The sequence below is a fragment of the Carassius gibelio genome, chromosome A4 (assembly GCF_023724105.1).
Source record: "Carassius gibelio isolate Cgi1373 ecotype wild population from Czech Republic chromosome A4, carGib1.2-hapl.c, whole genome shotgun sequence".
Lineage (NCBI taxonomy): Eukaryota > Metazoa > Chordata > Actinopteri > Cypriniformes > Cyprinidae > Carassius > Carassius gibelio.
This window is the reverse complement of record NC_068374.1, coordinates 17008332-17021170: the sequence shown is the minus strand read 5'-3', so window position 1 is coordinate 17021170 and position 12839 is coordinate 17008332. Positions and strand designations below refer to the sequence as shown.

At 47.1% G+C, this 12839-nt stretch overlaps 5 non-coding genes across 5 annotated transcripts; 1 reads left to right on the top strand and 4 right to left on the bottom strand.

Moving 5' to 3' along the window:
* Positions 1–3773: 3773 nt before the first annotated feature.
* trnam-cau (transfer RNA methionine (anticodon CAU)) lies at positions 3774–3847 on the bottom strand. The gene has a single exon. It is a non-coding gene; the product is annotated as a tRNA-Met (tRNA).
* A 1384-nt stretch (positions 3848–5231) lies between these two features.
* Positions 5232–5305, bottom strand: trnam-cau (transfer RNA methionine (anticodon CAU)). The gene has a single exon. It is a non-coding gene; the product is annotated as a tRNA-Met (tRNA).
* A 1554-nt stretch (positions 5306–6859) lies between these two features.
* trnal-cag (transfer RNA leucine (anticodon CAG)) lies at positions 6860–6942 on the top strand. The gene has a single exon. It is a non-coding gene; the product is annotated as a tRNA-Leu (tRNA).
* Positions 6943–8146: 1204 nt separating this feature from the next.
* Positions 8147–8220, bottom strand: trnam-cau (transfer RNA methionine (anticodon CAU)). The gene has a single exon. It is a non-coding gene; the product is annotated as a tRNA-Met (tRNA).
* Positions 8221–10502: 2282 nt separating this feature from the next.
* trnam-cau (transfer RNA methionine (anticodon CAU)) lies at positions 10503–10576 on the bottom strand. The gene has a single exon. It is a non-coding gene; the product is annotated as a tRNA-Met (tRNA).
* Positions 10577–12839: the final 2263 nt, after the last annotated feature.

The window sequence follows — 12839 nt, the reverse complement described above, 5'->3', positions numbered from 1 at the left end:
AATGTTTACTAAAGTACAAATAAAAAAGCAATCATTCTCTTTTTTTTTTTTTTACAATTATGCCAACATAACAGTAATGAATATTAAACAAATTAAATTTATATAAGTTTTCAAAAAAAAAAAAATTAAAAGGGAAATAAAAGGAAAATAAATGTAGAAATCAAAACACATTTCTCAATTTGTTTTTTTTATTTTACAATTATGCTAACAGAACAGTAATGAATATTAAATGAAGTTTTCAAACAATAAATTAAAAAGGTAAAAGTAAAAGTTAAATAGGATTAAAAAAGCAAGTTAAATAAAATAATGTTAGACACAAATATTAACAATAGTGAACTATATTTATATTATTTATTAACTATATACACACAACAATAAATAAAAATATACAGTGTATACATTATTTGGGAGAAGGTTCTCCGGATTTACTCTAACCACTTTTCTTTTGTAATGTTCTCAGTCTGTGGACAGTATATACACCTTGCCCCTGTACTGGCTATGTCCCGTTGCACTGGTTTTGAATTTTCCACACTTCCTGCAAGTGTTTGCCTTGTAGGGTCTCTTGGGCATGGTTTGTGGAGCTGGTTGTGAATTGGTGCTCTGCAAAATAGGCTGTAACAGTGGCATCCTATGGACCGCTGACAGTCTTTGAACCATTTGTAGACCCTGGAACACTGGCACACCCTGAAACATCGACAAAAATATGGTTTTCTGGTATTAAAAGAAAAATTGAACAAGTTTAATAATTCGTACAGAATGGAACGTGAAAAGTGTCTTCATAGAATACTTTATACATTATGCCATTACTTACAGAGACAGTACTGCTTGGTATAGAGGCACAAGACACTGCTGCGCTGGGTTGGTCTTCAACCTGAGAAGGTCTCCTGACCACACTAAGATTTGGCTTTGCTGCAGCAATGTGAGAGCCAGTAAATCTTGGTTTGGTAAATCAAAAATGTGAGAAGACAGAATGTGTTATAATAGCAAGAATTACGATTTATATTAATATTACTATTTTAAGTAAATGCAGGTTTTTAAAAACATTTCTTTCTGAATAGAAGTGTCATCCATATTTATTAGCAGTATTGACTCCTGAAATTACTACAAAGTATTTGCATGATGGAATAATTGTTAATGTGTACAGTTAATAATAGCCAGCGTCTATGTGGTATGTTACCTGAGATTGAGAAAGAAAGATAATGTAGCTTTAACACATGAGAAGAATTGAGAGGGATGCCATGAGGGACATGAGTCTAGTCTCAAGAGAGAAAGCAGACAGGTTACATTCTACATTTATCCTTGACCATGTGACTTAAACCAAATCTGAGATATTCAAACTGACCATTCAGCAGACAACAGGTGCCCCCACTGTACAAGAGGGGTGACAATTAGTAGGTCTCAGCCAGCATCTCATAGCATTCTTGCTTTTTCTTTTTTTCTTCACCTTACGTTCTGAACTTTCTTGAATTTTAATTGAGCACATTCTTAAGTGGTATTATTAAAAAAGTTAAATAGTAATTCTTACCATTGAAAATTGTGTTGCAACTCTTGCTTCCACAGGTGCAGTAGGCTGGGGCCGGGGCAGGGGCATGGGATGAGGCTGGGGGTCAGGCTGACTCTGCTCCATGGCCTTCTTTGCTGTTTCAGCAGCATGAGGTTCTTCCACCACCCTGTGTGCTGGTCCAGTAGAGGCTTAAGACGAAAAAAAAAAAAACCTTAATACATAATTCAGAAAGAAACCTTTTCAGTAAATATACTAATGATACTAATAAAAAACATGCATTTCAGCACACCTCCAAGCAAGGTTGTTTGGCCACGAGACAGCATCTGACATTTCTCTATCTGTAAGCATTATAACAAATATAATGCACAATACAAGTGAGTCCCTTAAGAGAGCATACAATACTTCATTAAATTCATATATTTATTCATTCATTCATTCATTTCTAGGACACAAGTCACATTTATCTTATATATAATGTTAAAACTGGTATCTCTATTTAGAGGAGAAAGATACAAGACAGGAACATTTCTTAAAATACCTGCAACATTACATAAATGTCTATAAACAATTATTACACACTGTGGTTTGCACTGTTGAAAGCCATAACATAACACAACCATCACATTACATCGTTCAAATGAATGGGACCAGGTAAATGTTTGTTCTGAAGCCTGATGTGTTGTTCTCTTATGCAAATACACTAAACCAAGATACTAATAATGTTCGATTATGATTATTTTTTATTTTTATACATCTATAATGCAAAGGTAACAAACACTCACCCATTGACAAATCTCGTACCACTTTTTATGTCGAACTACGCGACAATGACCCTTGTCATAGGTCACAAACTTGAGTAATTAACCTTTTTTACCTCTGACACGCCCCCTGAGGATGATGTCATTCTTTCGTACACCTTCGGCACGATTCGGCAACTTGATTGACACCTGACTAGAAGCGCTGACCCCTCCACCTAGCGGTGAGACGCGGAAACGTGCCGTCGAAATCCCCCTGCTCTCTGATTGGTCAAATGTCACGAATGTCAAGATAATGTTATAAATTGCGCTTTTTGATTGGCTGGAAATGTTAAGGCGCTTCGACGCGATTGGTCCAAATGTCATAGCGCTTCGATGCGATTGGCTGCGCAGTTCGACATTGCTCAACATTTCTGAAATTATGTCGGACTATCCTTCGTCAGCTAGCGCTCAGGTCGCAGTCTCCCCTGGAGGCGTGGGTTCGAATCCCACTTCTGACAGACCTATCCTTTGGCTGCAGACAGAGACTTCAGTCTTCTGCTACGTTGGGCCAGCAGGGCGTTAACTTTGACAAAATGACGCATTAGGCAAATGCTAGTATTTTTAGGTCTGCACCAGCGACTTTAGGTATATTGCTGCAGAGCCAGTGGTTATCTTGTAGGCAAACATCAGTACCTTGAATCTGATGCGAAAAGCTATTGGTAGCCAGTGCAAAATTATGAAGAGAGGTGTGACGTGGGCTTTCTTTGGCTCGTTGAAGACCAGTCTCGCTGCTGCATCCTGGATCAGTTGCAGAGGCTTGATAGTACGTGCCGGAAGACCCGCCAAGGGAGCATAGCAGTAGTCCAGTCTGGAGAAAACAAAGAGCTTGGACAAGGAGTTGTGTGGCCTGCTCTGATCGGAAGGGTCTAATCTTCCGAACGTTGTACAAGGCAAATCTTCAGGACCGGGCCAGTGCAGCAATATGGCCTTTGAAACTTCACAAAACCTCAGGAGGACGTGGCCACGTGTTACATACATATGAGAGGGATGCTATTGCTGCCTTCATGTAGCATTAGCCAGCATGCATGCAGAATTTTGACTTCACTGTAAATAAAAGGATTGCACGGGCCTACACGCAATGTCGCTGGATGAGATTCAGGGAATTTACCTGGAACCTCACAGTTTTCCACAAAGCATCATTTCACCTGCCCTGAAGAGGAGCTGTGGCCTTTTGCCCCCAGGAGACACAGGGAAACCCACACGAAAGGGGACAGAGAACCTCACTCTTTCTTTCTAAGCCACGGGTGTCAAACTCAGTCCCTGGAAGGCCGGAGACCTGCAGAGTTTAGATTCAAGCCTGATAGAACACACCTGATCCAACTAATCATGCCCTTCAGGCTCATTTGAAAACTACATGCCTTGTGTGTTTGAGAAGGGTTGGAACAACACTCTACAGGGCTCGGGCCCTAAAGGAATTTAGTTTGACACCCCTGGTCTAAGCTCTCTCAGTTATCAGAAAAAAAGAACCACCCTGCCCCGTGTGAGGCTCGAACTCACGACCTTCAGATTATGAGACTGACGCGCTGCCTAACTGCGCCAACGAGGCCCGTGGGCTAAAGGGGGCCCGAACAGAGAAAAAGTAGCTTCTAGGTCCCTGGTTTCAGGTGCGGCTCGAACAGGCCATCTCTAGCCAGGCAAGGGTGTCAGGATGGCCGAGCGGTCTAAGGCGCTGCGTTCAGGTCGTAGTCTCTCCTTGAGGCGTGGGTTTGAATCCCAGTTCTGACAGACCTATCCTTTGGCTGCAGACAGAGACTTCAGTCTTCTGCTACGTTGGGCCAGCAGGGCGTTAACTTTGACAAAACGACGCATTAGGCAAATGCTAGTATTAATTGGGCAGGCGTTGAAGACAAGGATGAGTTTTTAGACACTTTTTGAAAAGGGTTAAAGCCTCCGCTGCTCGAATTGAGATAGGCAGGCCGATCCACCAGCTGGGAACAGTCCAGGAAAAGGTCCTTGAGAGTGATTTTGTGCCTCTTTGGGATGGCACCACGAGGCATCGTTCACTTGCAGAAAGCAAGCGTAGGTCTGCACCAGCGACTTTAGGTATATTGCTGCAGAGCCAGTGGTTATCTTGTAGGCAAACATCAGTACCTTGAATCTGATGCGAAAAGCTATTGGTAGCCAGTGCAAAATTATGAAGAGAGGTGTGACGTGGGCTTTCTTTGGCTCGTTGAAGACCAGTCTCGCTGCTGCATCCTGGATCAGTTGCAGAGGCTTGATAGTACGTGCCGGAAGACCCGCCAAGGGAGCATAGCAGTAGTCCAGTCTGGAGAAAACAAAGAGCTTGGACAAGGAGTTGTGTGGCCTGCTCTGATCGGAAGGGTCTAATCTTCCGAACGTTGTACAAGGCAAATCTTCAGGACCGGGCCAGTGCAGCAATATGGCCTTTGAAACTTCACAAAACCTCAGGAGGACGTGGCCACGTGTTACATGCATATGAGAGGGATGCTATTGCTGCCTTCATGTAGCATTAGCCAGCATGCATGCAGAATTTTGACTTCACTGTAAATAAAAGGATAGCACGGGCCTACACGCAATGTCGCTGGATGAGATTCAGGGAATTTACCTGGAACCTCACAGTTTTCCACAAAGCATCATTTCACCTGCCCTGAAGAGGAGCTGTGGCCTTTTGCCCCCAGGAGACACAGGGAAACCCACACGAAAGGGGACAGAGAACCTCACTCTTTCTTTCTAAGCCACGGGTGTCAAACTCAGTCCCTGGAAGGCCGGAGACCTGCAGAGTTTAGATTCAAGCCTGATAGAACACACCTGATCCAACTAATCATGCCCTTCAGGCTCATTTGAAAACTACATGCCTTGTGTGTTTGAGAAGGGTTGGAACAACACTCTACAGGGCTCGGGCCCTAAAGGAATTTAGTTTGACACCCCTGGTCTAAGCTCTCTCAGTTATCAGAAAAAAAGAACCACCCTGCCCCGTGTGAGGCTCGAACTCACGACCTTCAGATTATGAGACTGACGCGCTGCCTAACTGCGCCAACGAGGCCCGTGGGCTAAAGGGGGCCCGAACAGAGAAAAAGTAGCTTCTAGGTCCCTGGTTTCAGGTGCGGCTCGAACAGGCCATCTCTAGCCAGGCAAGGGTGTCAGGATGGCCGAGCGGTCTAAGGCGCTGCGTTCAGGTCGCAGTCTCTCCTTGAGGTGTGGGTTTGAATCCAAGTTCTGACAGACCTATCCTTTGGCTGCAGACAGAGACTTCAGTCTTCTGCTACGTTGGGCCAGCAGGGCGTTAACTTTGACAAAACGACGCATTAGGCAAATGCTAGTATTAATTGGGCAGGCGTTGAAGACAAGGATGAGTTTTTAGACACTTTTTGAAAAGGGTTAAAGCCTCCGCTGCTCGAATTGAGATAGGCAGTCCGATCCACCAGCTGGGAACAGTCCAGGAAAAGGTCCTTGAGAGTGATTTTGTGCCTCTTTGGGATGGCACCACGAGGCATCGTTCACTTGCAGAAAGCAAGCGTAGGTCTGCACCAGCGACTTTAGGTATATTGCTGCAGAGCCAGTGGTTATCTTGTAGGCAAACATCAGTACCTTGAATCTGATGCGAAAAGCTATTGGTAGCCAGTGCAAAATTATGAAGAGAGGTGTGACGTGGGCTTTCTTTGGCTCGTTGAAGACCAGTCTCGCTGCTGCATCCTGGATCAGTTGCAGAGGCTTGATAGTACGTGCCGGAAGACCCGCCAAGGGAGCATAGCAGTAGTCCAGTCTGGAGAAAACAAAGAGCTTGGACAAGGAGTTGTGTGGCCTGCTCTGATCGGAAGGGTCTAATCTTCCGAACGTTGTACAAGGCAAATCTTCAGGACCGGGCCAGTGCAGCAATATGGCCTTTGAAACTTCACAAAACCTCAGGAGGACGTGGCCACGTGTTACATGCATATGAGAGGGATGCTATTGCTGCCTTCATGTAGCATTAGCCAGCATGCATGCAGAATTTTGACTTCACTGTAAATAAAAGGATAGCACGGGCCTACACGCAATGTCGCTGGATGAGATTCAGGGAATTTACCTGGAACCTCACAGTTTTCCACAAAGCATCATTTCACCTGCCCTGAAGAGGAGCTGTGGCCTTTTGCCCCCAGGAGACACAGGGAAACCCACACGAAAGGGGACAGAGAACCTCACTCTTTCTTTCTAAGCCACGGGTGTCAAACTCAGTCCCTGGAAGGCCGGAGACCTGCAGAGTTTAGATTCAAGCCTGATAGAACACACCTGATCCAACTAATCATGCCCTTCAGGCTCATTTGAAAACTACATGCCTTGTGTGTTTGAGAAGGGTTGGAACAACACTCTACAGGGCTCGGGCCCTAAAGGAATTTAGTTTGACACCCCTGGTCTAAGCTCTCTCAGTTATCAGAAAAAAAGAACCAGCCTGCCCCGTGTGAGGCTCGAACTCACGACCTTCAGATTATGAGACTGACGTGCTGCCTAACTGCGCCAACGAGGCCCGTGGGCTAAAGGGGGCCCGAACAGAGAAAAAGTAGCTTCTAGGTCCCTGGTTTCAGGTGCGGCTCGAACAGGCCATCTCTAGCCAGGCAAGGGTGTCAGGATGGCCGAGCGGTCTAAGGCGCTGCGTTCAGGTCGCAGTCTCCCCTGGAGGCGTGGGTTCGAATCCCACTTCTGACAGACCTATCCTTTGGCTGCAGACAGAGACTTCAGTCTTCTGCTACGTTGGGCCAGCAGGGCGTTAACTTTGACAAAACGACGCATTAGGCAAATGCTAGTATTAATTGGGCAGGCGTTGAAGACAAGGATGAGTTTTTAGACACTTTTTGAAAAGGGTTAAAGCCTCCGCTGCTCGAATTGAGATAGGCAGGCCGATCCACCAGCTGGGAACAGTCCAGGAAAAGGTCCTTGAGAGTGATTTTGTGCCTCTTTGGGATGGCACCACGAGGCATCGTTCACTTGCAGAAAGCAAGCGTAGGTCTGCACCAGCGACTTTAGGTATATTGCTGCAGAGCCAGTGGTTATCTTGTAGGCAAACATCAGTACCTTGAATCTGATGCGAACAGCTATTGGTAGCCAGTGCAAAATTATGAAGAGAGGTGTGACGTGGGCTTTCTTTGGCTCGTTGAAGACCAGTCTCGCTGCTGCATCCTGGATCAGTTGCAGAGGCTTGATAGTACGTGCCGGAAGACCCGCCAAGGGAGCATAGCAGTAGTCCAGTCTGGAGAAAACAAAGAGCTTGGACAAGGAGTTGTGTGGCCTGCTCTGATCGGAAGGGTCTAATCTTCCGAACGTTGTACAAGGCAAATCTTCAGGACCAGGCCAGTGCAGCAATATGGCCTTTGAAACTTCACAAAACCTCAGGAGGACGTGGCCACGTGTTACATGAATATGAGAGGGATGCTATTGCTGCCTTCATGTAGCATTAGCCAGCATGCATGCAGAATTTTGACTTCACTGTAAATAAAAGGATTGCACGGGCCTACACGCAATGTCGCTGGATGAGATTCAGGGAATTTACCTGGAACCTCACAGTTTTCCACAAAGCATCATTTCACCTGCCCTGAAGAGGAGCCGTGGCCTTTTGCCCCCAGGAGACACAGGGAAACCCACACGAAAGGGGACAGAGAACCTCACTCTTTCTTTCTAAGCCACGGGTGTCAAACTCAGTCCCTGGAAGGCCGGAGACCTGCAGAGTTTAGATTCAAGCCTGATAGAACACACCTGATCCAACTAATCATGCCCTTCAGGCTCATTTGAAAACTACATGACTTGTGTGTTTGAGAAGGGTTGGAACAAAACTCTACAGGGCTCGGGCCCTAAAGGAATTTAGTTTGACACCCCGGTCTAAGCTCTCTCAGTTATCAGAAAAAAAGAACCACCCTGCCCCGTGTGAGGCTCGAACTCACGACCTTCAGATTATGAGACTGACGCGCTGCCTAACTGCGCCAACGAGGCCCGTGGGCTAAAGGGGGCCCGAACAGAGAAAAAGTAGCTTCTAGGTCCCTGGTTTCAGGTGCGGCTCGAACAGGCCATCTCTAGCCAGGCAAAGGTGTCAGGATGGCCGAGCGGTCTAAGGCGCTGCGTTCAGGTCGCAGTCTCTCCTTGAGGCGTGGGTTTGAATCCCAGTTCTGACAGACCTATCCTTTGGCTGCAGACAGAGACTTCAGTCTTCTGCTACGTTGGGCCAGCAGGGCGTTAACTTTGACAAAACGACGCATTAGGCAAATGCTAGTATTAATTGGGCAGGCGTTGAAGACAAGGATGAGTTTTTAGACACTTTTTGAAAAGGGTTAAAGCCTCCGCTGCTCGAATTGAGATAGGCAGGCCGATCCACCAGCTGGGAACAGTCCAGGAAAAGGTCCTTGAGAGTGATTTTGTGCCTCTTTGGGATGGCACCACGAGGCATCGTTCACTTGCAGAAAGCAAGCGTAGGTCTGCACCAGCGACTTTAGGTATATTGCTGCAGAGCCAGTGGTTATCTTGTAGGCAAACATCAGTACCTTGAATCTGATGCGAAAAGCTATTGGTAGCCAGTGCAAAATTATGAAGAGAGGTGTGACGTGGGCTTTCTTTGGCTCGTTGAAGACCAGTCTCGCTGCTGCATCCTGGATCAGTTGTAGAGGCTTGATAGTACGTGCCGGAAGACCCGCCAAGGGAGCATAGCAGTAGTCCAGTCTGGAGAAAACAAAGAGCTTGGACAAGGAGTTGTGTGGCCTGCTCTGATCGGAAGGGTCTAATCTTCCGAACGTTGTACAAGGCAAATCTTCAGGACCGGGCCAGTGCAGCAATATGGCCTTTGAAACTTCACAAAACTTCAGGAGGACGTGGCCACGTGTTACATGCATATGAGAGGGATGCTATTGCTGCCTTCATGTAGCATTAGCCAGCATGCATGCAGAATTTTGACTTCACTGTAAATAAAAGGATAGCACGGGCCTACACGCAATGTCGCTGGATGAGATTCAGGGAATTTACCTGGAACCTCACAGTTTTCCACAAAGCATCATTTCACCTGCCCTGAAGAGGAGCTGTGGCCTTTTGCCCCCAGGAGACACAGGGAAACCCACACGAAAGGGGACAGAGAACCTCACTCTTTCTTTCCAAAAAACGACGCATTAGGCAAATGCTAGTATTAATTGGGCAGGCGTTGAAGACAAGGATGAGTTTTTAGACACTTTTTGAAAAGGGTTAAAGCCTCCGCTGCTCGAATTGAGATAGGCAGGCCGATCCACCAGCTGGGAACAGTCCAGGAAAAGGTCCTTGAGAGTGATTTTGTGCCTCTTTGGGATGGCACCACGAGGCATCGTTCACTTGCAGAAAGCAAGCGTAGGTCTGCACCAGCGACTTTAGGTATATTGCTGCAGAGCCAGTGGTTATCTTGTAGGCAAACATCAGTACCTTGAATCTGATGCGAACAGCTATTGGTAGCCAGTGCAAAATTATGAAGAGAGGTGTGACGTGGGCTTTCTTTGGCTCGTTGAAGACCAGTCTCGCTGCTGCATCCTGGATCAGTTGCAGAGGCTTGATAGTACGTGCCGGAAGACCCGCCAAGGGAGCATAGCAGTAGTCCAGTCTGGAGAAAACAAAGAGCTTGGACAAGGAGTTGTGTGGCCTGCTCTGATCGGAAGGGTCTAATCTTCCGAACGTTGTACAAGGCAAATCTTCAGGACCGGGCCAGTGCAGCAATATGGCCTTTGAAACTTCACAAAACCTCAGGAGGACGTGGCCACGTGTTACATGAATATGAGAGGGATGCTATTGCTGCCTTCATGTAGCATTAGCCAGCATGCATGCAGAATTTTGACTTCACTGTAAATAAAAGGATTGCACGGGCCTACACGCAATGTCGCTGGATGAGATTCAGGGAATTTACCTGGAACCTCACAGTTTTCCACAAAGCATCATTTCACCTGCCCTGAAGAGGAGCTGTGGCCTTTTGCCCCCAGGAGACACAGGGAAACCCACACGAAAGGGGACAGAGAACCTCACTCTTTCTTTCTAAGCCACGGGTGTCAAACTCAGTCCCTGGAAGGCCGGAGACCTGCAGAGTTTAGATTCAAGCCTGATAGAACACACCTGATCCAACTAATCATGCCCTTCAGGCTCATTTGAAAACTACATGCCTTGTGTGTTTGAGAAGGGTTGGAACAACACTCTACAGGGCTCGGGCCCTAAAGGAATTTAGTTTGACACCCCTGGTCTAAGCTCTCTCAGTTATCAGAGAAAAAGAACCACCCTGCCCCGTGTGAGGCTCGAACTCACGACCTTCAGATTATGAGACTGACGCGCTGCCTAACTGCGCCAACGAGGCCCGTGGGCTAAAGGGGGCCCGAACAGAGAAAAAGTAGCTTCTAGGTCCCTGGTTTCAGGTGCGGCTCGAACAGGCCATCTCTAGCCAGGCAAGGGTGTCAGGATGGCCGAGCGGTCTAAGGCGCTGCGTTCAGGTCGCAGTCTCTACTTGAGGCGTGGGTTTGAATCCCAGTTCTGACAGACCTATCCTTTGGCTGCAGACAGAGACTTCAGTCTTCTGCTACGTTGGGCCAGCAGGGCGTTAACTTTGACAAAACGACGCATTAGGCAAATGCTAGTATTAATTGGGCAGGCGTTGAAGACAAGGATGAGTTTTTAGACACTTTTTGAAAAGGGTTAAAGCCTCCGCTGCTCGAATTGAGATAGGCAGGCCGATCCACCAGCTGGGAACAGTCCAGGAAAAGGTCCTTGAGAGTGATTTTGTGCCTCTTTGGGATGGCACCACGAGGCATCGTTCACTTGCAGAAAGCAAGCGTAGGTCTGCACCAGCGACTTTAGGTATATTGCTGCAGAGCCAGTGGTTATCTTGTAGGCAAACATCAGTACCTTGAATCTGATGCGAAAAGCTATTGGTAGCCAGTGCAAAATTATGAAGAGAGGTGTGACGTGGGCTTTCTTTGGCTCGTTGAAGACCAGTCTCGCTGCTGCATCCTGGATCAGTTGCAGAGGCTTGATAGTACGTGCCGGAAGACCCGCCAAGGGAGCATAGCAGTAGTCCAGTCTGGAGAAAACAAAGAGCTTGGACAAGGAGTTGTGTGGCCTGCTCTGATCGGAAGGGTCTAATCTTCCGAACGTTGTACAAGGCAAATCTTCAGGACCGGGCCAGTGCAGCAATATGGCCTTTGAAACTTCACAAAACCTCAGGAGGACGTGGCCACGTGTTACATGCATATGAGAGGGATGCTATTGCTGCCTTCATGTAGCATTAGCCAGCATGCATGCAGAATTTTGACTTCACTGTAAATAAAAGGATAGCACGGGCCTACACGCAATGTCGCTGGATGAGATTCAGGGAATTTACCTGGAACCTCACAGTTTTCCACAAAGCATCATTTCACCTGCCCTGAAGAGGAGCTGTGGCCTTTTGCCCCCAGGAGACACAGGGAAACCCACACGAAAGGGGACAGAGAACCTCACTCTTTCTTTCCAAAAAACGACGCATTAGGCAAATGCTAGTATTAATTGGGCAGGCGTTGAAGACAAGGATGAGTTTTTAGACACTTTTTGAAAAGGGTTAAAGCCTCCGCTGCTCGAATTGAGATAGGCAGGCCGATCCACCAGCTGGGAACAGTCCAGGAAAAGGTCCTTGAGAGTGATTTTGTGCCTCTTTGGGATGGCACCACGAGGCATCGTTCACTTGCAGAAAGCAAGCGTAGGTCTGCACCAGCGACTTTAGGTATATTGCTGCAGAGCCAGTGGTTATCTTGTAGGCAAACATCAGTACCTTGAATCTGATGCGAACAGCTATTGGTAGCCAGTGCAAAATTATGAAGAGAGGTGTGACGTGGGCTTTCTTTGGCTCGTTGAAGACCAGTCTCGCTGCTGCATCCTGGATCAGTTGCAGAGGCTTGATAGTACGTGCCGGAAGACCCGCCAAGGGAGCATAGCAGTAGTCCAGTCTGGAGAAAACAAAGAGCTTGGACAAGGAGTTGTGTGGCCTGCTCTGATCGGAAGGGTCTAATCTTCCGAACGTTGTACAAGGCAAATCTTCAGGACCGGGCCAGTGCAGCAATATGGCCTTTGAAACTTCACAAAACCTCAGAAGGACGTGGCCACGTGTTACATGAATATGAGAGGGATGCTATTGCTGCCTTCATGTAGCATTAGCCAGCATGCATGCAGAATTTTGACTTCACTGTAAATAAAAGGATTGCACGGGCCTACACGCAATGTCGCTGGATGAGATTCAGGGAATTTACCTGGAACCTCACAGTTTTCCACAAAGCATCATTTCACCTGCCCTGAAGAGGAGCTGTGGCCTTTTGCCCCCAGGAGACACAGGGAAACCCACACGAAAGGGGACAGAGAACCTCACTCTTTCTTTCTAAGCCACGGGTGTCAAACTCAGTCCCTGGAAGGCCGGAGACCTGCAGAGTTTAGATTCAAGCCTGATAGAACACACCTGATCCAACTAATCATGCCCTTCAGGCTCATTTGAAAACTACATGCCTTGTGTGTTTGAGAAGGGTTGGAACAACACTCTACAGGGCTCGGGCCCTAAAGGAATTTAGTTTGACACCCCTGGTCTAAGCTCTCTCAGTTAT